The sequence below is a fragment of the Silurus meridionalis genome, chromosome 23 (assembly GCF_014805685.1).
Source record: "Silurus meridionalis isolate SWU-2019-XX chromosome 23, ASM1480568v1, whole genome shotgun sequence".
Classification (NCBI taxonomy): domain Eukaryota; kingdom Metazoa; phylum Chordata; class Actinopteri; order Siluriformes; family Siluridae; genus Silurus; species Silurus meridionalis.
This window is the reverse complement of record NC_060906.1, coordinates 3,922,923-3,939,697: the sequence shown is the minus strand read 5'-3', so window position 1 is coordinate 3,939,697 and position 16,775 is coordinate 3,922,923. Positions and strand designations below refer to the sequence as shown.

The window sequence follows — 16,775 nt, the reverse complement described above, 5'->3', positions numbered from 1 at the left end:
CGTGCTTCTCAACCAACTCTAAGAATTTCTCTTTATTTTCCTGCAAATGAGCAAACATTAACAACATTTACCTTATGAAACCTAACAGACTGAAAAAGTCTGAACACTGACATCACATGTATTATTTTGCTAGTTTACGGCGAATTAGCTTTAATATAGGGCATTTTAAGTCACATACACATATTCGCTTACGTTGTCTTAAAGGAACTTACCAGATACAATAGGCCATGGTAAGCCGCGTGAAACAGCCGCACGTGTTCCCGCTATCTTCTTGGAAAAAACGCCGCTTGCAGCCAGCCAGGTGAAAGCCTAAAGGCAGTGAAACTGGTTAAAATCGTGTTTTTACTGCACGCGATCAGCAACTCGCGTGAGAAAATGATCAAGCGTTAGATATCGATTAGTTGTGGATAAAAAGCCAACGAACCGGTAAATGTTAAATTGTTTCCACCGCTGCCCCAAAACCCCTCCCCCCACAGTTAGCTAAATATACGTTACACAGGTAAGTTAGCCAGTGTCTAAAAATGCCCGTCGAAATGGCGAATGTTTAAATGAGGTTTTTACAACTCTCGGAGTTATACTCACATTCCAGTTCCTCGCCAGCAGTGCCTGAATCCACACAACCGCAACAAAGACAGAAAACTTCGACTCAGTACGTGGCTGAAATCAGTTTTGGACTGTTTTTGTTTTGTATTATATGTCTGTATGTATTTGTGTGTAAGTGCAAGCTGCAATAAAGACTGTTAAAATAAGAAAACACACACACTGATACCTTAAGCAACTGCTCATTACTCTGTTAATAGACAGTTGTCACAACTGGGAAGAAGAGGTGTGGTCTGTTCAATAACTTTTCAATTTAAGCTCATTGTACTTCAAATTATTTGCACATTGGACTATGCCAACAAATTAGTAGCCAATAAATTTGTTTTAGTATATTATGCTTGAATATTTAAGTAGAAACTAAATCCGGGCTAACAGTGTAGTGGCTGATGCAATTCAAAACGTACTTGGAACAAAAACATTCATAAAAAATACACATTTACCACATGCTTACTTTTACAACAGTTCAGTAACTCTGTACATTGTGATTGGTTGAGAAACATTACACAATTTCCTATAATCCCAGTAGAGCACTCATATCGAACTTCTTGAGTAGAATCACACATTTTTTACATTTGTCTAACTCTCTACATTGGAAACAGATGTGTTGATTGGACTTCATGTGGAAGGAATCAAATGATATTACTGCTTTACAGCAGCTAAATATTTTTTGTTTGTTTGTAAAGAAACAATAATAAAAGATGTCATATTACAGATGTCAATATGATGTCATTACAGAATGCAGAAAAACTAGTTGATGCTTTTGTTACTTCTAGATTAGACTACTGTAACACTTTACTGTCTGGGTGTGTGAGTAAGTGCATAAATAAGCTTCAGTTAGTTCAGAATGCAGCAGCAAGAGTCCTCACTAGATCTAGGAAATATGATCACATCACCCCTGTTTTAATCAGTCTACACTGCTCCCAATTACATCTCACACTGATTATAAAATACTACTACTGACGTATAAAGCACTTAATGGTCTCGCACCGCAGTATCTGAGTGAACTTCTGTACCAGTATGATCCTCCACGCCTACTTAGATCAAAAGGTGCTGGCTATCTGTTGGTTCCTCAAATAATGAAGACTACAGCAGGGGGCAGATGTTTCTCTTATAAAGCCCAACAGTTATGGAACAGCCTTCCAACCAGTGTTCGGGACTCAGACACAGTCTCAGTGTTCAAGTCGAGGTTAAACACGTATTTATTTAGTCAAGTCTTTTATCAGTAGATTTATTTTCAGGTAAAGACTCAGATCTGGAGGGATCATGGATACAGAGTGTTTGGTGAACTGGGATATTTGTATGCTGTCGTCCCCTCACATTCACACGTTCACTCAGGTTTGTTGACGGTGGTGTGGTGGGTTTTATATCAATAAAGATAGATATATTTTTGTACTTTATTATATGTATAACATGTGCTCACATTCTGAATCTAAACCTGCCCAGAGCTTTGCAGATATTTTGCTCTCCACTGCTGCCATTTCCTGTTCTTAATGAATTATTGAAGAAGTTGTGTATTAAGTGATTGATCTGTTGTTTTGGCCTTTAGTTTTTCCTTCCATTTATTTCTCTCAGATTCCAAAGTTTCCTCCAGCTGAGCAACACGTTCCTCCAGTCGCTCTCTGTCTCTCATCAAATCATCTCTCTCATCCTTTGCAGTCTTCTTCTCTTCCTCACAGTGAATCAGGGAATCCTGGAGATCTCTGGTGGTTTGGAGCTGTGAGGTGATCATCTCCTCAATGTCTAATTTGGTCTTCTTTTTTTCTTTCCTGAATTTATATTGCTCAAATCTGAGAGTTTCCTTTAGCTGAGCAACACGTTCCTCCAGTCGCTCTCGGTCTCTCATCAAATTATTTCTCTCATGCTTTGCAATCTTCTTCTCTTCCTCACAGTGAATCAGGGAATTCTGGAGATCCCTGGTGGTTTGGAGCTGTGAGGTGATCATCTCCTCCATGTCTAATTTGGTCTTCTTTTTTTCTTTCCTGAATTTATATTGCTCAAATTTTAAAGTTTCCTCCAGCTGAGCAACACGTTCCTCCAGTCGCTCTCTGTCTCTAATTAAATTTTCTCTTTCATGCTTTGCAATCTTCTTCTCTTCTTCACAGTGGTTCAGGGAATCCTGCAGCTCTCTGGTGGTTTGGAGCTGTAAGGTGATCATCTCCTCCATGTCTAGTTTGGCCTTCTCTTTTTCTTTCTCAAATTTATTTTGTACAAATTCCAAAGTCTCCTCCAGCTGAGCAACACGTTCCTCCAATCGCTCCCGGTCTCTCATTAAATAAATCCTTTCTTCCTCACAATGATTCAGGGAATCCTGCAGATCCTTGGTGGTTTGGACCTGTCTGATGATCATCTCCTCCATGTCTAGTTTGGCCTTCTTTTTCTTTCTCAAATTTATTTTGTACAAATTCCAAAGTCTCCTCCAACTGAGCAACACGTTCCTCCAGTCGCTTCCGGTCTCTCATTAAATAAATCCTTTCTTCCTCACAATGATTCAGGGAATCCTGCAGATCCTTGGTGGTTTGGACCTGTCTGATGATCATCTCCTCCATGTCTAGTTTGGCCTTCTCTTTTTCTTTCTCAAATTTATTTTGTTCAAAATTCAAAGTGGCCTCCAGCTGAGCAACACGTTGCTCCAGTCGCTCTCTGTCTCTCCTCAAATGATCGCTCTCATGATCTGCACACTTCTTTTCCTCAGAGTGATTCAGGGTATCCTGGAGCGTCCTGGTGGTCTTAAGTTGTAAGTTATTACTTGTCTTCATGACTCGCTTTTCCTTCTTTCTTTTCTTCTCCCAATAATTTCTCTCATATTTAAAAACGGCCTCCAGCTGAGCCACTTGTTCCGCCAGTTGTATTCGTTCTCTCATCAAAATCTCTCTCTCATTCTTTACAGTAATTCAGGGAATCCTGAAGCTCCGTGATGGTCTGGAGCTGTAACTTGTTCCTCTCCTCCATGTCGAGTTTTGCCTTCTTTCCTTTCTCTCTTTACAATGTGGCCTCAAGCTGAGCAACACGTTCCTGCAGTTGTTTTTGTTCTCTTGCCCAGCTTTCTCTCTCACTTTCTACAATTTTCTCTTTTTCCTCATGGAGTTTCAGTGAAGACAGAAGCTTAGTGATGTTCTGGAGGTGTGTGGTGTTTCTCTTATTTATCTCCTGTTCCCGGTCCTTTTGCTCAGAGGCCAAAGTAGCCTCCAGCTCTTGTACCATCTGTACCAGAATGTCTTTCTCTTCTGTCTCTGGTGTTCTCTTCTCCTTTATCAGATTAAGAAATGAATCCAACTCTGCTGCTACTTTCTCTATGTGTTTCAGTGCCTCCTTCTTTTCAGCAGCCTGTTTAGATTTCTTTTCTCTTATGCTTTGAAAAATCTCTTCCAGTTCCATTCTTAACTTTGTCTCGTTACTCACAGTAACTGATCAGAGAAATACTGAGTGTTCTGACTTATACAGACTTGTCCTACTGTGACGTCACACAGTGAAGCCCCGCCCTTCTTCTACGACGTCACATCTGTGCGCTCCTGCACATGTGCTGAATGTTGCCGAATCATAAATGATCAGTAGGTGGCAGTGCGATATTTATTAGAGCTCACTGTCACAGCAGGTAATTAGAAGTAGTGAAGCTCTAATGACGTCATTAATAGCGAGGACAAGACACACAGCAGTTCTGGATTCTTTTATTGACTTTATTGATTAATTGATTTGGAGTATGATTGTGTTTCTGATCAAAGTAAGTTCATGTGTATGGAGTAAAAACAACCTGTACATTTCTCACTTCCAGACAGTATTATGAGATCAGAGGCGATTTCTTTAAGACTGCAAGGGAAGCTCGGCTTCCCTTATAATGTCACAAAATTAATTTTTATTAATTACAATAAACATTTTATTGACTAAAAATGCGTTAGAAAACGTTCATCTCAAAGACGAGTTCGTTCAGAATCAGTTACATATAGCAGGTCGGCTGACTCGATTTCCTTCTCGTACATTCCCGCAGCGTCACAGTGCATTTCCCTATTGAAGCCCAGCGTCCATTGACTTCAATGGGGCTGCTTTGAACGTTTTTTTTCAGCGCTTCGAAACTAGACGGTCATTGGAAAGACTGCATCTCCTTTTGACTGACAGCGATTCTGTACTATAAGGAATCACTGAAGCTATTCACGCTCAGTCCCATCGCGGATTTCTCAAGTTCAGTCGAAATAAAAACTGCTGCAAAAAGGAACGTAGGGCAGAATTTACTTTTAAATAAATAGACAATTTTATGATGTAGGCCGAAAATGAGCTTCCCCTCTCTGACAGACCAGTAGCCGCCACTGTATGAGATGTTCATCTGCTGGAAGTTCATGTTTAATGCTGCATGTTTTATAGGATTTATGAGCTGGAATAAATGTCCAAACACCTCAATTCAACACTATTTTTTTTGGTAGATATTAGATCTTCTTACATATTATTATTTTTTAATATCTGTGATTCAAATACACATTTATAAATATAAAGTCTTTTAGTGTATATTAGAGATTAGAACATAAACCGACACTAAAATTAAATACAATAAAAAAGTTTACTGAAATTAATCCGAAATAAAACATCAAAAAATATAGATTGAAAATTAAATCTATCAATTCATTTAAAATTATAACAATATATAATAATAATAATGATATTAAATGTTAAATACAGTGCAGTATTACAGCCTAAATATTTAAATTTATTTCAGATCAATTTTATTTATCCATTAAATAAATGGTGTCAGTGTCAGAGTCGTGTATTTACATGATCTGTTTCCAGAGTTTTCACGAACACAACTCTGTTATTACTGTTCTCTTTTCACAGCGCCGTCTCTTTCAGTTCTAATGAAAGTTCTCATGTATTAAGAGGGAATTTTATTAATGATCAATAATGAAACACCTTCATTACTGTTAGTTATTTACATATTTATTTACAGTAATACGAATAATTCTGTAAAAAAGAGAAAGAAATAACATTAATTAAAAGCACAATAAATAAAATGAATTTAGTGGAACAGACCGACAGCACGATGACCTGAAAGATAAAAAAACAGAGATTGTGTGTTTAGTAAAGTTTTGTAGGACATTATGAGGACAGTATGACTTACGCTGTAGATGGAACCACTGCATGTTCCTGGATGGATGGAGGTAGGGCTTGGTGGGGCGGCTGCTCCCTGTCCACTGCTCAGCCATAGTGATACACAGTGACCTCCTGCTCACCAGCTTTCCATTCAACTCTCTGATGGCATTAGTGTCTTCATCCAGAGAGGAATATGAGACAAATCCAAAGCCTTTGCACTGTCCATTGTGCAGTACCACCTGTAGGAGTGAGTGAGGAGATACAGAAAGCAAAAACATGAGCATTACACCACTCTCATGTAGAAAACCATGAGAAATAACAAGCACTGTCTGTATCCTATAATATAAACAGAACAGCTGTGTTCTTTTATTAACAACGTTCTGGTCTCACTGGTGAATGAACAATGAAGCACTTTTATTTAAAACAAACACAGCTGTGACCAAAACCTGCTCCAGATCATGAAAGACTCTATAAAACACACTGGAAATAGAATCAGAATAGTTCCTGTGTGTCCAGTCTGAGAGGCTGCGGTGTGAATCGCCTGTTCCACTGCTGCTGGTTTTCTTTTTCAGGATCTGCAACTGGAACATCTGTAGATGCAGACAATCATCTCATATTAGCATCTAATCAGAAGGTAAATTTTGCTAACATTAATAGTTCTCTTCTGTTTTAAATCTTTAACTGCACTTAACACAAAACTAATCGGACGGCTTTGACTCACTCTGTGGATGGATGTTCTTGTTGGCGTTGGGTCTTGGGTCTGGGCAGGGTTTTGAAGGTGAGATGGTTTCTACCTTCATGCCGTGACTTCGTCCCTGGGTGGTCTGAGAGGGACTTAAGTACACAGTCCTGCTGCCCAGCACCCTGCCGTTCATCTCCATCTCCTCGAGCCTCATCAGGAGATGAAAACGTCACATACCCGATGCCTTTTGAGCATCCGTTCTCCATCATGACCTGTACGGGACAGCGAGCAGAAACACAAAGCAAAGAACGCACATCAAACGTGTTAGAGGTTCACAATATCAGAGCTCTCCATATTCAGAAAATACTCCAGCTGAGTACAGGGAGGAAACCCCAAGTTACTGGGAAAGAAGGAAAATGTAAGGATCAGTAGTTATAAATAACGTGTGCAGTGAGGACAGTCCCAAATCTCAGGAACGCTTCGTACACGTCCTTCATCCACAGTACAGTCCAGATTTCTCAGCAGCAGTGTGACTGTCTACAGAACAACAACATCCAGTGTGTTCATCACTTCATTTACATTTCTTTAGGTAAAAAAAACAGGAAACATTCGGCATTAGACTTTTGAGTAAGTTGTGCTGTGTGATTCATGATAATCAGATTTATGGTGAGACATAAACACCTTCAACAAAGTCAGACTCATAAATAATAATTTACCTGATTATCTACACACAGTTATACATTTTCTCACATTCTCTAAAGTCTCCAAAAGTCCAAAGGACTTCAGTCTGTTCTTTTTTGATCCTCCATCATCTGCTCCTCAACCATCTGCTTCTCCTGGCTCCATCCTCAGCATTCTTCTACCAATATAATTCATGTCCCTCCTCTGCACATGTCCAAACCATCTCAATCTCGCCTCCCTCACCTTGTCACCAAAACATCCTACATGCGCTGTCCCTCTAATAAACTCAATTCTAATCCTGTCCATCGTCGTCACTCCCAACGAACATCTCAACATCTTCAGCTCTGCTACCTCCAGCTCTGCCTCCTGTCTTTTACTCAATGCCACTGTCTCTAATCCATACAACATCGCAGGTCTCACCACAGTCCTATAAACTTTTCCTTTCATTCTTGCAGATACCCTTCTATCACAAATCACTCCTGTCAATCTTCTCCACCCACTCCACCCTGCCTGCACTCTCTCCTTCACTTCTCTAACACACTCTCCATCACTTTGCACTGTTGACCCCAGGTACCTGAACTCCTCCACCTTCTCCAGCTCTTCTCCCAGCAACCGCACCACTCCACTGCCCTCCCTCTCATTCACACACATGTACTCTGTCTTACTCCTACTGACTTTCATTCCCCTTCTCTCCAGCACATATCTCCACCTCTCCAGGCTCATCTCAACCTGCTCCCTACTCTCACCACAAATCACAATATCATCTGCAAACATCATAGTCCAGGGAGACTCCTGTCTGACCTCGTCCGTCAACCTGTCCATCACCACTGCAAACAGGAAAGGGCTCAGGGCCGATCCTTGATGCAGTCCAACCTTCACCCTGAACCAGTCTGTCGTACCCACTGCACACTTCACTGCCGTCACACTGTCCTCATACATGTCCTACACCTCCCTCACATACCTCTCTGAGACACCTGACTTCCTCATACAATACCACAACTCCTCTCTTGGCACTCTGTCGTACGCTTTCTCTAGATCCACAAATACACAATGCAATTCCTTCTGTCCTTCTCTATACTTCTCCATCAACATCCTATGGATGTTCTTGTTGGCGTTGGGTCTTGGGTCTGGGCAGGGTTTTGAAGGTAAGATGGTTTCTACCTTCATGCCGTGACTTCGTCCCTGGGTGGTCTGAGAGGGACTTAAGTACACAGCCCTGCTGCCCAGCACCCTGCCGTTCATCTCCATCTCCTCGAGCCTCATCAGGAGATGAAAACGTCACATACCCGATGCCTTTTGAGCATCCGTTCTCCATCATGACCTGTACGGGACAGCGAGCAGAAACACAAAGCAAAGAACGCACATCAAACGTGTTAGAGGTTCACAATATCAGAGCTCTCCATATTCAGAAAATACTCCAGCTGAGTACAGGGAGGAAACCCCAAGTTACTGGGAAAGAAGGAAAATGTAAGGATCAGTAGTTATAAATAACGTGTGCAGTGAGGACAGTCCCAAATCTCAGGAACGCTTCGTACACGTCCTTCATCCACAGTACAGTCCAGATTTCTCAGCAGCAGTGTGACTGTCTACAGAACAACAACATCCAGTGTGTTCATCACTTCATTTACATTTCTTTAGGTAAAAAAAACAGGAAACATTCGGCATTAGACTTTTGAGTAAGTTGTGCTGTGTGATTCATGATAATCAGATTTATGGTGAGACATAAACACCTTCAACAAAGTCAGACTCATAAATAATAATTTACCTGATTATCTACACACAGTTATACATTTTCTCACATTCTCTAAAGTCTCCAAAAGTCCAAAGGACTTCAGTCTGTTCTTTTTTGATCCTCCATCATCTGCTCCTCAACCATCTGCTTCTCCTGGCTCCATCCTCAGCATTCTTCTACCAATATAATTCATGTCCCTCCTCTGCACATGTCCAAACCATCTCAATCTCGCCTCCCTCACCTTGTCACCAAAACATCCTACATGCGCTGTCCCTCTAATAAACTCAATTCTAATCCTGTCCATCGTCGTCACTCCCAACGAACATCTCAACATCTTCAGCTCTGCTACCTCCAGCTCTGCCTCCTGTCTTTTACTCAATGCCACTGTCTCTAATCCATACAACATCGCAGGTCTCACCACAGTCCTATAAACTTTTCCTTTCATTCTTGCAGATACCCTTCTATCACAAATCACTCCTGTCAATCTTCTCCACCCACTCCACCCTGCCTGCACTCTCTCCTTCACTTCTCTAACACACTCTCCATCACTTTGCACTGTTGACCCCAGGTACCTGAACTCCTCCACCTTCTCCAGCTCTTCTCCCAGCAACCGCACCACTCCACTGCCCTCCCTCTCATTCACACACATGTACTCTGTCTTACTCCTACTGACTTTCATTCCCCTTCTCTCCAGCACATATCTCCACCTCTCCAGGCTCATCTCAACCTGCTCCCTACTCTCACCACAAATCACAATATCATCTGCAAACATCATAGTCCAGGGAGACTCCTGTCTGACCTCGTCCGTCAACCTGTCCATCACCACTGCAAACAGGAAAGGGCTCAGGGCCGATCCTTGATGCAGTCCAACCTTCACCCTGAACCAGTCTGTCGTACCCACTGCACACTTCACTGCCGTCACACTGTCCTCATACATGTCCTGCACCACCCTCACATACCTCTCTGAGACACCTGACTTCCTCATACAATACCACAACTCCTCTCTTGGCACTCTGTCGTACGCTTTCTCTAGATCCACAAATACACAATGCAATTCCTTCTGTCCTTCTCTATACTTCTCCATCAACATCCTAAAAGCAAATAAGGCATCTGTGGTGCTCTTCCTCGGCATGAAACCATACTGTTGCTCACAGATGGTCACCTCTTCTCTCAGCCTGGCTTCCACTACTCTTTCCCATAACTTCATGGTGTGACTGATCAACTTAATTCCCCTGTAGTTACTGCAGGTCTGCACATCTCCCTTATGCTTAAAGATCGGTACCAGCACACTCCTTCTCCATTCCTCAGGCATCTTCTCACCTTCCAAAATCCTGTTAAACAATCTGGTTAAAAATTCCACTGCCATCTCTCCTAAACATCTCCACGCTTCTACCGGTATGTCATCTGGTCCAACCGACTTTCCATTCTTCATCCTCTTAATCGCTGCTCTTACTTCCTCCTTACTAATCCTATCTACATCCTGCTTCACCAACTCCACATCATCCAACCTTCTCTCTCTCTGAATTTCCTCATTCATCAGCTGCTCAAAATACTCCTTCCACCTTCTCAACACACTCTCCTCACTAGTCAACACATTTCCCTCTCCATCCTTTACTGCTCTAACTTGCAGTACATCCTTCCCAGCTCGGTCCCTCTGCCTGGCCAATCAGTATAAATCCTTTTCTCCTTCCTTAGTGTCCAACCTCTCATACAGCTCCTCATATGCCTTTTCCTTGGCTTTCGCCACATCCCTTTTTACCTGCTGCCGCATCTCCTTGTACTCCTGCCTACTCTTCTCATCACTCTGTCTATCCCACTTCTGTTTTGCCAACCTCTTTTTCCTTATGCTCTCCTGCACTTCCTCATTCCACCACCATGTCTCCTTGTCTTGCTTTCTATTTTCAGATGTCACACCAAGTACTTTTCTAGCTGCCTCCCTCATCACTCCTGCAGAAGTTGCCCAATCATCCAGCACCTCTTCACCACCACCAAGCCTCTGTCTGACCTCTTCCCTGAACCTCACACTACACTCTTCCTCCTTCAGTTTCCACCATCTTATTCTTCTTTCAGTCCTCACTCTCCTCCTCTTCTTCTTCGCCTCCAAAACCATCCTACAGACCACCATCCGATGCTGTCTAGCTACACTGTCCCCTGTCAACACCTTACAGTCTCCAATCTCCTTCAGGTTGCATCTCCTGCATAGCACATAGTCCACCTGTGTGCACCTTCCTCCACTCTTATACGTCACCCTATGATCCTCCTTCTTCTTAAAATAAGTGTTTACCACTGTTATTTCCATTCTTTCTACCACCATCTGCCCTTCCACATTCCTCTCCTTAAAACCATACCTACCCATCACCTCCTCATCACCTCTGTTCCCTTCACCTACATGTCCATTAAAGTCTGCCCCAATCACCAATCGTTCTTTCCTAGGTACACCATCTACCACTTCATCAAATTCACTCCAGAATTTTTCCTTCTCCCCCATCTCACAACCAACTTGTGGAGCATAGGCACTGATGACATTCATCATCATCCCTTCAATTTCCACCTTCACGATCATCACCCTATCAGAAACTCTCTTCACCTCCACTACACTCTTACTGTACTCTTCCTTCAGAATCACCCCTACACCACTTCTTTTTCCATCCACACCATGATAAAACAGTTTAAACCCACCTCCAATGTTCTTGGCCTTACTCCCTTTCCACTTGGTCTCCTGAACACACAACATATCTACCTTTCTCCTCCCCATCATATCAGCTACCTCTCTCCCTTTACCCGTCATAGTACCAACATTTAATGTACCAACCCGAACCTCTACTCTCCTACACTTCTCCTTTCCATGCCGTCTCTGTAGACGTCTTCCTTCTCCCCTTCTCCTCCTTCGGCCAACAGTAGCCCAATTTCCACCAGTACCCTGTCGGCTAACGATACCTGTGGCGGTCGTTGTTAACCCGGGCCTCGACCGATCCGGTATGAAATTCTCATTTGTGATCCGCATATTTGATTTGGCACGTTTTACGCTGACTGCCCTTCCTAACGCAACCCTCCCCATTTACCCGGGCTTGGGACCGGCACTAAGAGTGCACTGGCTTGTGCATCCATAATGGCTGGGTTATCCAATTGTAATGCTGTACCTACACTTATTGTAGGAATACATACATTTAGAAAAAGGCCTCTAATGTTGAAGTGTCAGCAGATAAAGGAGCAGTATATAGTGATTTATAACATTGGAAGAAACAGCCATTGATTGTTAAATTATCAGTACACTTTGTATCATGATCATTTAAATTTCTGGTATACAGAATCTATCCTACTGCAAGTGTGTGCTACTTACACGTGATGGAGTGGGGGGATGATTTGGGGAACGGTAGAAGGTTATTCATGCTACAACGGCTTGTATCTAAACAGTAGCCGACCAAGAAAGTCATTGTTCACTCTCTTCCTCCTTCCTTTCACAACTACAGTGGTACGTTGACCTACGAGTGCATTAATGTATGAGTTTTCCGAGGTATGAGCGGTCACTCTGTCGTTTTTTTTGCTTTGTTACGCGAGCAAAAAATTGAGGTACGAGCTTGAGACGCCGCTGCTAGATGACGAAGCCAGAAAGCGAAGATTGTGACGAAAATTAAGATAAGCAAAGAAGAAAAAGTAAAAATGTTAAAGTTTAGGGATACGTAGTGTACAGAATATGTGATCATTTTTTCTTTACCATGTATACAATCTAAAATTCTTTTCAAGCTGGCATTGGGAATGTACAATTATCAGAAAGATTAATGATTAATTGATTTACTGCGAGGCCTAAATCAAAAGGTAGAGACTTAATGCATATTCAATATGCCACATTAAAGGTATAATAGTGTACAACTTTGCAGGATGGTCATTAGAACAATCCCGAACAATGAAAATGCTCTACAATGGCGTCTTTGGTTGTTTACCTTTGCTTTCTTAAATTCCATCTCTTTGCCGGCGGTCGTGAGGAGAATAGAGAGGCACTCGAGACTTTCCTCGTCATTTTGTTTCAGCAGTTTTACCACGCAGTTATGAATGATGGACTTGGTCAACATCCGCAACTTAAACAGCTCCTCGATGAACTTGACGTTATCCTTGGTTTTTCTGCGAGCTTTGTTTTTTGCCTCCTCCAGCTCGTCCTGAAGCCTCTCACGATTACTGGCCTGGAAAAGACAATCGTTATCGTTAAAATTTTTTTAAAAATCTGTGCAATTAAAAAATACAAATATTACACATGAAGATATTATAAAAACTTTACAGAAGGACGGGTTCAAGCCTGATAACAGATTATCCACTTGAAGCTTCATTTGCAAATTCAGTAGATTTTGATTTTATTCTGTGGGGAAAATGAAGAGAAAGCCCTCTTGAGAGAAACGATGCTTACTGAAACAGCTGCTTCCAGTTCCTGCTGTTTTTTCTCAAGGACATCGTTGCTCGTTTTGTCCTTCTCAAACTCTTTCTGACACTGGTTTAGCAGCAGCATTCGAAAATTCACATCGCTTTTGGGTTTTTTGGCCATGGGCACATTTAACTATAAAGAGAAATAAGAAGAAAATTCCACAGTTAGAATCACAAATAGGCTTAAATGCACTAAAACAAAAAGAAGGAGATGTGATGTTTTACTTACCGCAGCCAGAGATTTACACATGATCCCGTACCCCACGGAGAAGTTGGGCTCATCAATGGCTTTCTCAAAAATCAGGTCGACGACACCCTTAAGTCGCTCCTCTGTGTCGATGTGGAGCTCTTTCACCTGCTTCATCAGCTGATTGAACATCTTTGGCGTCAGTTTGTTAAGGATACCGCGGACCGTCCGGAAAAGCTCCTGCGCCACACACAACATCAGCACGAATGTATTTTAAAATAATATCTGCATCCAACAGACCAATTTACTGCACAGACAGTGTGTGAAATGTAGATCTTTCTGCAACGACAGTGTGCAACTGCAGAGTCATGTGCTAACCTCAGTTTTCTGGGTTACGGGGTCCTCTGTGGAATTGCTTCTTTTCATGGAAGGCTTCCAGGCATCCTCAGCCTTCTTCAACTCCACCTCTTCATTCATAGGCACATTCAAGAGGAACTTGCAGGGTGGAGGCCGCCTCCAAATTGCATTCGGTTGCTAAAAGGGCAAACGTTATAAAGGAAAAAAAGAAGGCAAAATATTTGAGATATTACTGATATAATTTATATATTACTGATGATCTGTGGAACAATATTCCTTATTTGGTTTTAAAGTTAAAATAAAGCCCACATGTCAGGAGGCTTACCTTGTGTAGCACCACATCAGGTACTGATGGAAGCCCCTCTGGCTTTTGCATACAATCAGGCATGAACTGGATGCTCAAAAGAAAGTCTCTACTATATTGTATCCTCTTATTCTCCATCTCTGGCTCTGAGGAAGAAACGAGCAAAAGCAGACATGAAAAGTAGTGAAAAACATGATGAAGTGTGCGAGTCAGAAGAAGTAGGTCTCACTGTGCATGGTGTTGTTGTTGGGCTCTTCGACAGGTGAAAGGACCGCATCGTTGCTTTCATCCTCAGAGCTGGGCTCGGGTTTGTTCTTCGGCGGCTCGGCTTCCTGCGCTTCGATCTCATCTGCTGGTGTTTCTGCTGAAGCCAGATGCTCCACAATCACAGGAGACACACTGGAATTCTCGACTGTGGTTGAGACTGGCTCAAGGTCAAAGTCAGACTGCTGGAAAGCGAGCTCTGGCTTATCCTAACACACAAACACACCCAATTAATAATAAAACACCAGGATTACTGTGAATTTGTAGTGTAAATGTAGGTTTCACACATTCACCGAAGTGAACGACAGCATTTATATATTTATATATAGTTATTTAAAGAAACACTCCAGTGTTGGCACCTGGCTTTGGTGTGATGGCTTGTGCAGGACCGGGCTCACGTGAGTAAAAAATAGTGGAAAAGGGAAATGGTAATACAGGCAAATATAAGGAGGAAGGCTGGTGAGCTATTAGCCAGAAGAATCTGCTTCCTCTATGAATGCGTGTGTGACTGGTACCTGCAGAGGCATAGGGACAGAAAAGACATTTCCCACTGGCAGAGTGGGCTTCCGACTCCTGCCAGCTTTTGAAATTATCTCCTCCGTGATGTCCTTGTTGTCCTGGTTAGGATCTCGGACAACGATCTTAATGGGAAATAAATAGCACATGATCAGAGATAAATTGGTTCATTACTCAGTAAATGAACCAGTACTGAAACAAAGAGTAAGCACATGCACCGTTTTCCTCTTCCTCTTGGTAGATGGATGTTGCTGCAGTGGAGGGACCATTGGGAATGGAGTTTGGTTGTACACGGCCTGAACATTATAGTAGAACATCCCTGCAGCCGACACTAATAAGAACAGTATCAGTTTCAATTAAAGACCAGCATGTAAGCTGTGAGGATCATAACATCCTACAAGAAAACCAGCCTTTTTGTAAGAATGACTGGAACGGCATGATGAACTTACCATTTGTTGGGGTAGTAGGTCCAGGGAGTACAGTGTAGCATGTATTGAATCCTGTGGGATGAACTGAGTACTGCTGAGGAGGCACCACATGTACTAGAGCACTGTAATAATAAGTCCACCGCCGAATCTTTCAATCGGACTGATTTTAATCGGAATGACAGGATCGCGTGCAGCGACATCAAGAACACGAGCACCAGGAAAACAGCGAGTGTGCACCTTAACTTTGGCTCCGGTAGCCGGACATGCCGGACGATGGAATCTCCAAGAATCACGGTATGGCTTTCCGTCTCGAGGAGAGGCGCGAAGCGGTTCTAGGTCAAGATCTCGAAGGCCGGTGGTGGTGACGGGGGAGACGTCCTCGACCGGGGCTTGGCTCGTGTCTTCCGCTGCTGCAGCATCCAGGGTCCGTAGTGCACCGGTGCCGGAGTGAACGATATCTGGGCGGGCCGCGTTGTAGGTGCGCTGGACCTGGGCAGAGAAACACGCGGAGTTGAGGTGCTGGGAGCGTTAGGTTCAACCCAGGAATTTACCTGGGACGATTAAGCGTCCGCCCGGGATGTTTCCAGCGCCGCTTTCCGAACCCACAGCTGGGCATGCTTTGCCTGTTTCTCCAAATCCTCCATCTTCAACTCCACCATTTGCAACTCGAATGAGTCCTCACCTGTGCTCAAAGGCAGACACACAGACGGCATAGTGCTTATAATAGCAGATAGAGTTAAGATACAGAGATGTGATAGAGTGAGAGGGAATGAATATAGTCATCACTAGTGATAGTCGCGTTAACTAACTATAGGCACAAGTCAGGAAGACAAAAAACAATTTAGGATTATTAAAAGAGGAAAAAAGGAGAGATAAATAGTAAAGTTTGTTTTAAAATGCAGAGAGAAATACAAGTCAAACACAGGAAGCTCCGTCACAGAAAGCCTGCAAGCAGAGAGTCTCCTTTCCACGTCATGACCTGCCCCCATCCTGCTGCCACCTAAAAAGATAAATAACTAACAACAATCTGCACTTACTTTATCTTTAATTAGAGTTTACAGTAAATACATTTACAAATAAATACATAAATACAATATAAAAAGAATAAATTGGCAATTCACACAACAAACAAATTAAATAAATGTTTTCACTACAAAGTCATTTCCCTAAAAACAGACCTTTCTTGCTTTGTTTGTTGCAAAGTCATCAATTACAACATCGTTGCAAATCTGACCAGCACTTGTTTTATTGATGTTTATGACAGCGAGGCTGCTGAGGTGCTCTTGTGACATGGTGGATCTCAGGTATGATTTCATTAGTTTCAGTTTTAAGTTTCAGCTTCTTTCTGCTTCAGCTACAGTCACTGGAAGTGTAAGACAAAGTCTCTGTGTGTGTGTGTGTGTGTGTGTGTGTGTGCGTGTGTGCGTGCGTGCGTGCGTGCATGGTCATGGTATGAGGTGTTGATATTCAGTGCTGTGTAGAGGAAGATGAAGGTTGTTACACAGCTTGTATCTAAACAGTAGCCTTGTTTTAAATTG

At 42.5% G+C, this 16,775-nt stretch overlaps 1 protein-coding gene across 1 annotated transcript in view; it reads right to left on the bottom strand.

Annotated features, from left to right (window-relative positions):
• LOC124377356 overlaps positions 1-16,775 on the bottom strand; it is a 306,775-nt gene that overhangs the window by 68,443 nt on the left and 221,557 nt on the right. The gene's annotated exons all lie outside the window — the stretch shown is intronic.